At 37.0% G+C, this 8028-nt stretch overlaps 1 long non-coding RNA gene and 1 pseudogene across 2 annotated transcripts; both read left to right on the forward strand.

Annotated features, from left to right (window-relative positions):
* Positions 1-54: 54 nt before the first annotated feature.
* LOC120346670 (cholinephosphotransferase 1 pseudogene) lies at positions 55-1503 on the forward strand (annotated as a pseudogene).
* Positions 1504-5842: 4339 nt separating this feature from the next.
* Positions 5843-7479, forward strand: LOC144425744 (uncharacterized). Of its 2 annotated transcripts, XR_013477620.1 has the most exons (3): positions 5843-6585; positions 6871-6987; positions 7409-7479. It is a non-coding gene; the product is annotated as an uncharacterized LOC144425744 (long non-coding RNA). The 2 variants fall into 2 exon arrangements; XR_013477619.1 differs by having other exon boundaries at positions 5847-6585; positions 6871-7470.
* Positions 7480-8028: the final 549 nt, after the last annotated feature.

Below are 8028 nucleotides of genomic sequence, written 5' to 3' on the forward strand. Positions count from 1 at the left end.
CAGCGAATTCTAACCCCAGCGATATTTATGTAACATTAAATTATCTTACTTTTCATTATTTTTCATCAGTTGCCGTCAATTATTTTATTTGTCTACTGTTGTTGTAGTTCGATAGCTTTCAACACACCTTCAGGATAGATAGAATGTACATTCTAAATGAAGCACAACTTAAGCGTCTGGATAAGTACAAGGAGAGCGTGCAGGGAACTTGTACCGTGGAAAAGTACATTGAACCATTCTGGGAATGGCTGATAAAATACTTTCCTGTGTGGATTCCAGTCAATGCAATAACCTTAGTCGGTTTATTTGTCAATGCATTTGGAACGCTAATGATGCTATTTTATACATCATATGGTAAAGAAGCCGCGCCATCCTGGGTATATATTGTCAATGCGATAGCAATGTTCGCAGCTCAAACGCTGGACATATTCGATGGAATGCAGGACAGAAGAACAGGAAGCGTATCGCCGATCGGAGATTATGTCGATCATGCATGTGATTCCTTATCTGGAGTATTTATCGGAATAACCATGTCTTGTACATTCCTCTTAGGAAATTCTCCGTATTTAGCATTTAGTATGATTGTGTGCTCATTAGTTTTGTTCTATTGTGGTCATTGGGTGTCATACGCAACTGGTACGCTTCATGTTATGAAAATTGATGTGGCTGAAATTCTAGTTTCTAGTGAAATTTTACTTTTAATTACTGCTGCACTTGGAGGACAATTATGGGAAATGGTGCTACCAGTTGGGGCTTTGCCTATCAATACTTTGCCGGTCTTTATGGTATTTTGCGGGAGTTCCATTACGTTATTTCGTTTTGTTCATATTATCATAAATAAGAACGGTAAAGGTTCCAATAGATCTTCAATCGCACTCGCAAGCATCAAATCACCTTCGATTACAATATTTTTTTTAATATTCATTACATTGGTCATTGTGAAGCAATCCGGATTAGTTGAAAACCATCTATTTTTATTTGTTCTGTTTTTTGGAATATTGAATTCGAAACAAACCAATCGTCTCATTATGGCACACCTTACTAGCAGTAAATGGCAAATAGTGGACGTATCTTTTCTAGCTCCGATTACCATATTTTTGAACTACCAGTTACCTAGTGATATTATCGTCAATGATTATTACCTTCTGCTGCTATGTTTGACTTTTGTTGCTATCGACCTTATATGGTATTTTGCAGATATGTGTTTACATATTTCTCGGCGTTTCAACACCACGGTATTCATGGTTCATTATAAGGTCACGGGATCTATTAGAAAGAATACTAATGCGGAAAAACATCATAACTAAATACATGTTTTGCAAATTCAGTACATTTCCTTTTCAAACGTGTTAACAAGAGTGGCATACACAGATGTTTTTAAATGCAGCGAAGGACTGAATTATAATCGGAGTAGATACATAGAACGTATTTAATTAAATGCATAACTTTTCTGAAATATACGCTTTTTATTAGCAATAAATGTGCTATGTTGTTGCAGCTAATGTATTAAAATCATGTGTAGCAGAATACAATTACAATACAATCACCGCAAAGAAGAAAGCACAGATATTTAGTTTTATATTCAGCGATATACCAAGATTTCTCACAACAGTAGCAAGCAAGTTTATGTCACTCCCTTCTTTGACAGAGTAACCGCATAGAAAAGCAAAGACTTGAATATTATGACTCATAACACAAAATTAGTCTCGCGTGTATTTACCTCTTTTCTAATCAATCCTTCAGGAAGAGTTGTCGTTACTAATTAGGGTTACCAAAACGGACGTTCGTCACCAAATTGAATGTATGATCGACAACTACATATCAGTAATGACTTCATAAATGATGTCAAGCATATAGAAAATAAAGGCCAGCTAGTGGTTGCGTGTCCGTGTCGACCAGAACAAACGGCCAATCAACATTTAGCTATTCAATGTTGGTAGCCTAAGACTAGAAGTGGAGCACATTTAAGAATTTTATTTTGTTGTCGAATGGCCTTTAGTGTCCTTCTTTCTTGCGATTGTATTTGGAACAATGTAGTTTTTAATAAAAATTCACCTAATTCAACCGAAGATTGATTACATTTACAGTATTGAATTAAATATGGTAGGCCTTGAGATTTGAGAAATTGAACTTGGAGAAAAATTCTGTTGACATAGGCGTATCAGATATATATTTGTTGATCTAAATTTGGTGATTCAATAAGTGACGTAATTTGAAAAACCACTACGCAAACATGCGCGAACCAATGTTTGTTTTGCCATCCGAACGACACAGCTGGCTCCATCAAACGCATATTTTACAACGCTCAATGCCGTATAGTATCATTATCATGTTTCAGTTTAGAACAGATTCGGTTTCTCTTGAAGGGTGGATATTAAAATGGACAAATTATTTAAATGGATATCAGAAAAGGTGGTTTGTCTTAACTGCTAACCAGTTATCTTATAATTTAACACCAGAGGATGTCCCGGAATCGTGCCGCGATAAGATTTACCTGATTTCGGTTTCTATTAAGAAAGAAAGCAGTACCCGCATCGTCATTTCTAAAGGGGGTAATGTAATTTACGATTTGATTACTCAATCAGAAGCTGACTGTCAGAGGTGGATAACAGCGATGGAGTCGACCCCCGCTAGAGAGTGCGATTTATCTGATACGAGGGTCTTCTCAAACCTCTTACAAATCGAAGAAAAGTTTGAAAATTTGGAGAAATGCCTCAAACTATTATTTAAATACGAGACCGATTTATATTCAGCGCTTGAAATAATAGAAGAAAATAAGGATTTGTCAAGACTAAGGAAAATATGTAAAAAATTTAAATCATTTGGTCGAGATTCTTCAGAAATGCTGGAAAAATGTTCAGATTTCATCCATGCTGCGAAAATAAAATGCATAGATTTGCATAAATGTATATCTCAGGAAAAAGCCTGCAAACATGTGGCGACGAGTTTTCTGGACGAAATTTTGGATGACGAAGATGAATTTGTAGATGCATCTGGGAGCCTTCTTGTTGGTGAAAGAATTCTGGTAGCCGAATGAAAATCACCAGACGCGTTATTTTCAGAAAATACTGGAGCACCAAAATCACAGAATTACAGAACAAAAATTCTATTTAAACCAAATCATTGGATAAACCTGTGGGCGTGGGGTATTTTAAAAAACTGCATAGGACGAGATATCACAACACTGCCGTTGCCCGTTTATTTTAACGAGCCTTTATCAATATTACAGCGATTAGCAGAAGAGCTCGAATACAGCACGTTGCTAGACAAAGCCGCGGAATGCAAGGACTCTGCCGAGCAAATGGCCTTAGTAGTTGCATTTTCTATATCCTCATATTCAACTTCAGCAAAACGAACCGGAACGAACCAATCTCTTCTCAAAAGATGATTTCAGAAAAGTTTCGGGAAGAGTGATTGACAAAACTGGAACGGAAGTATATTCAATATTTGGCAGATGGGACAGTTTAGTGACTTGCAAAAAGTTGAAATCTTCCGATACGAAACACGACGGAAGTGATCAATTACTGTGGAAAATTAATCCACTACCTCCTAATTCGGAGAAGATGTATGACTTTACTTTGTTCTCTTTAATGCTGAATCAGTGGGTAGATGGCTCAGCGCCCACAGACTCGAGAAGAAGACCCGACCAGCGAAAAATGGAAGAAGGTGAGTGGGACATAGCAAACAATATCAAATTAGAACTTGAAGAAAGACAGCGCGAACGAAGGAGACACAAGGAAGCTGAGGGTGCAAAACAAATTTCACGAGGCCTTCATGAGAAACCCTACGAACCGCGCTGGTTCAAAAAGGAAAAATGTTCACTTACAGGAGACGTGGTATTTGTTTACAAACACGAGTACTGGGATGCAAAAGAGATGCAGAACTGGTCGCAAATTATTCCGATATTCAATACATCGAAGCCGGAGTGATTTTACCAGAAATCAAACGGATTTAAAAATAGTCGATGTTCCAAGAGAAGGAACCAAATAACCGCTTAAACATCGATGTTGCACATTGAAACTGACGAAGAGAAACAGTGACCCCCACTGTTAGCATTGTGTATGTCAATAATCTGGCAACCGTTGTTGAAGTTTCGCCATTTTGGCGCGTTGTGTTCTCGTCCCAATCTCATGCGGCATACATATGTATCTCTACAATCTGGAATTTATTCTCGATATTTTGTATATGATACCTCTCTGGTGATGGACTGTATTCAACGGATTTCATCTTAACGTCCAAAATTATGCACGAAACTCTGGGATTTGATGCAATAAAGAAGTTTGGAGCACACTGCAGGAAGAGTGCGTTCGGACAAACATGAATACATAGCACGCATTTTTCAATCACAGCGTTAAAATCGAAATTAAATCTCTAACGTAGCCTATGTATTTTTGTGTATGTTTGAAGCGATTTCAATCAGTTTTCAAGTTCAAGTTAAATCCCAAATGTATGTGACTTTGACGTATTTTTAAAGCCATAAACACCAAATATCAGAACACATTGAACATGGTCACATGGCAATTCTGAAGCTTCCGACCAAAACTTCCTATTTAAATGCAATCTAGCAAACCATTCGCTTAATCCTGATCACGTGACTCTGTTTATGCAAAAACGTTCGGATCAGGCGCTCACTCCTTTCAGTAGCAAGTCGCAATATTCGTTTTGCTTGGCTGTTAAAAATGGTTGTTTCGTGTTGTGCCGTTGGTTGTACGTATAGACAACGAAACGGATCTTCGGTTATATTCCATAGGTTTCCAAAAGATCCGGAACGTCGCGCGAGGTGGTTATCATCTGTTAGGAGAAAGGGTTGGTGTCTCAGCCATCTCGCTCGTGTTTGCGGACAGCATTTCGTTGGTGGTGCGTGATACGGTAATGTGCCGTTAACAGTTTCTTTAGATATTCATAAGCTTCTTCATTTTAATGGAAAATGTATGCCAAACAACCGTTGTTGGTAGGCCTACTTGCGTTTCGACTTAGTAAGAAATCAAGGCGTCCAAAATGGCGGCATAAACAAAGTCACGTGATCAGTGAAAGTCCTTCATACTTGAAAAATATGCGAGATTTTCTGCAAGAAGTAAAACATAATGTTCTCCAATGCTCTCCATAAATTCTCCAATGCTTTTTTTCTGCTGTGTTTGTCTCTGATGTGCTACTAGCTATTTAAACGAAATTCGGAAACCTGATAGAAATGAGACATGAATTCAGTATGTTCCCCAGCTTTTCATTTTAGGAGGGGTGTTTCGAAATTATAGGGCGTGGTAAATATTTTATTCTATTAGCGATAAAACTATTTGTGACTATTTGTGAAAAAAATTTGTTATGTATTTGACAAACGATCCACATCAGGGGTTCCCAAAATTAATTGACCGCGGGCCAAAATAGGTAGCAGAAGAATATTAGAAAGCCAGAGAAGGGGAGTGACCAAAATAGCGATACGGCACGGCTGGGGTTAAGGGCTCAAGCGCCCCGAGAAAATTTTGAAAAATAAGCTACAAGACTGATTTTAGATACACCTAGCAGCGCATTTGATTATGTAGTAAAATTAATAAATATATTGGTTAGGTGATAGAATACCGGAGTGAATTTCAACAATGAATTTGCAACTGATAATGACCAATGAAGTTACTTGGGCATCTAGCAAACTGCCTCATATGAATGGCTACCTATGGCTTGTTTTGTTACACAAAAACATCCCAATGTATATATATATATATATAGAAAAACGGAATGCAAAAATAATTTAGTTTAGTTAACATAGTGTATGTGTATGTTGTATATACCTATTAGGCCGCGAGCCGAGGCCATTTATCTTTCAGTTTCGTAGCGCACATCAGGTAACTACCTGAAAATGATTTTAAAATGTTCCTTAGAAATTTAGTAACAAATATTGCCTTGTTCCCACTTCCAAAAGTTGCACGTTTTACAGAAAAGACGCTTTTACTACAATAAATATGTGTTACCATCTGTCCTATTTTCTCTGCTTTTCCGGTATCATGGGCCAATGAACGCAGACTTCTGCACGACGTAACAGTCAAGTTAGTCAGCTGTAGGTGGATCCCCAGTGGTCGGATGAATATCAGATGTACTCAACTGCTCGCTTTTGCGTTGAGTAGCCTTTCCATAGTTTTTTTCAGTTACCGGTAATATTAGTCCAGTTATTCTAAGGAGGTGTTGAAAAGTATAGGTAAGATATTAAACACTTGTATATCCTTGCCATAAATAGCAATTTTAGTTGAGCACTAGCTCATAAGACGTTGTTAAATAGGTACTCCAAGGAAGGCTAGACCTAGAATAATATGTCACAAACAACGATATTTTCTGGCTTGCATGAAATGTTTATGATTAATTTAATGACTCTTCTTGACTATTCAGCAGACTTATACTACTATATAGGCCACAGCATATTTGGAAATAGAAATGAATGGCTGTTTCTGTAATGCACGGTTGTGTGAAAGAGAAGAAATTAATCAATTTTACTAATGTCGGTTGGTCTAAATCTAAATTCATAGAGTCGACAAGAACCTGGGAAGCAATGATAAGTTATGCCGGAGTGGAAAGAAAGGTAGCATTGGAAATGATTGAGAGGTGAGAAATGAAGTTGTAGACAAACAGTTGATGTTTCAAAATATAGTCTATAGTCCATACTCATACTGTCATAGGACATTTCAGACTGTGATATATCAAAATTTAGTGTAGATATAGTCTAGTAATGGTATGCAAACACTGCTGGACTGTAGAACATGCAATGAGCATATATACGCTCATTTAGTACATCAGATAAAATGCATTATGTATTCAAGGTATTAGTTAGTATTTAGGGCTATTTTTAAAATCATGCTGCTCCAAATATTATTTTCTTCCTTATTTTAGATACTGTACTACAAAAGAAAACGGCAATGTTCCACCAATCCGACCTAACGCAGGCTCTGATCCCTGCTGCTATCAGTGCTATAAAATGGATTAAACAAGAAGTCTTGAAGCTTAAAGGTATATGAGAATCATAATAGTTGCAAACAGCTTAGATGGGCTATTCATATTGAAATACTTTAGCACTTTTCTGCAATTGGAACTGCCCATCAAATTCATGTTGGAGACTTCATTGAGATTTTCAATTCATTTTTTTCCCTCTACTATGAAGATCTTGTGAGGTTAACGAGGTATTAATAAATAAAGCTGAGGAATTTGAAGAGGATATGAAGAATGTAAATGATACCAGGGCACGTCTATTTAACACTGTCAAACATAAGGATTATACTCTCCACCCAACAATGATTCACTGAAGAAGCATGTGGCCCTCAAATCAGTTCTTGAGTTGGCAAACTGCAAAGAAAAATAGTCAAAATAATTTATGAAAGTGTGCCAAAATCAACTTAAATTGCACAGATTTTTGTTTTTGTATTGACTGCAGAAATCACAGTACACCTATAGAGGAAAAGTCGATTTTTGAGATAGTGGATTTCGAAAACAATTCAGAAGCAAAAAAATTAATCTTTAACCACTGAAAATTTCAAAGCAATTGGTCCAGTATTCGAAGAGAAAAGCGACTTTTTAAAAACGTGTCAAAGAACAAGAACAACAACATAATATTGAAACGATCGTTATGTCCACTACGTGTCCAATAATATTGAAACGATCGTTATGTCCACTAAACGTGTCCAATAACTAACTATCGTAGATTATTGTATCGACGTACCACGTGTTCACGATAATTCCGTATATAATGCGAGACACTGGATAAGTTACTTTCCATAGCTGAAAAATTCGGCACGTACCGAATGCCGATGCATTCAGTGTACAGTATTGTGTGCGGGCCGCGAATCATTTTTTTTTACTAATAGGCCGCGAGCCGAGGACATTTATCTTTCAGTTTCGTAGCGCACATAAGGTAACTACCTGAAAATGATTTTAAAATGTTCCTTAGAAATTTAGTAACAAATATTGCCTTGTTCCCACTTCCAAAAGTTGCACGTTTTATAGAAAAGACGCTTTACTACAATAAATATGTGTTACCATCTGTCCTATTTTCTT

The sequence above is a fragment of the Styela clava genome, chromosome 8, assembly GCF_964204865.1.
Source record: "Styela clava chromosome 8, kaStyClav1.hap1.2, whole genome shotgun sequence".
Taxonomy (NCBI): domain Eukaryota; kingdom Metazoa; phylum Chordata; class Ascidiacea; order Stolidobranchia; family Styelidae; genus Styela; species Styela clava.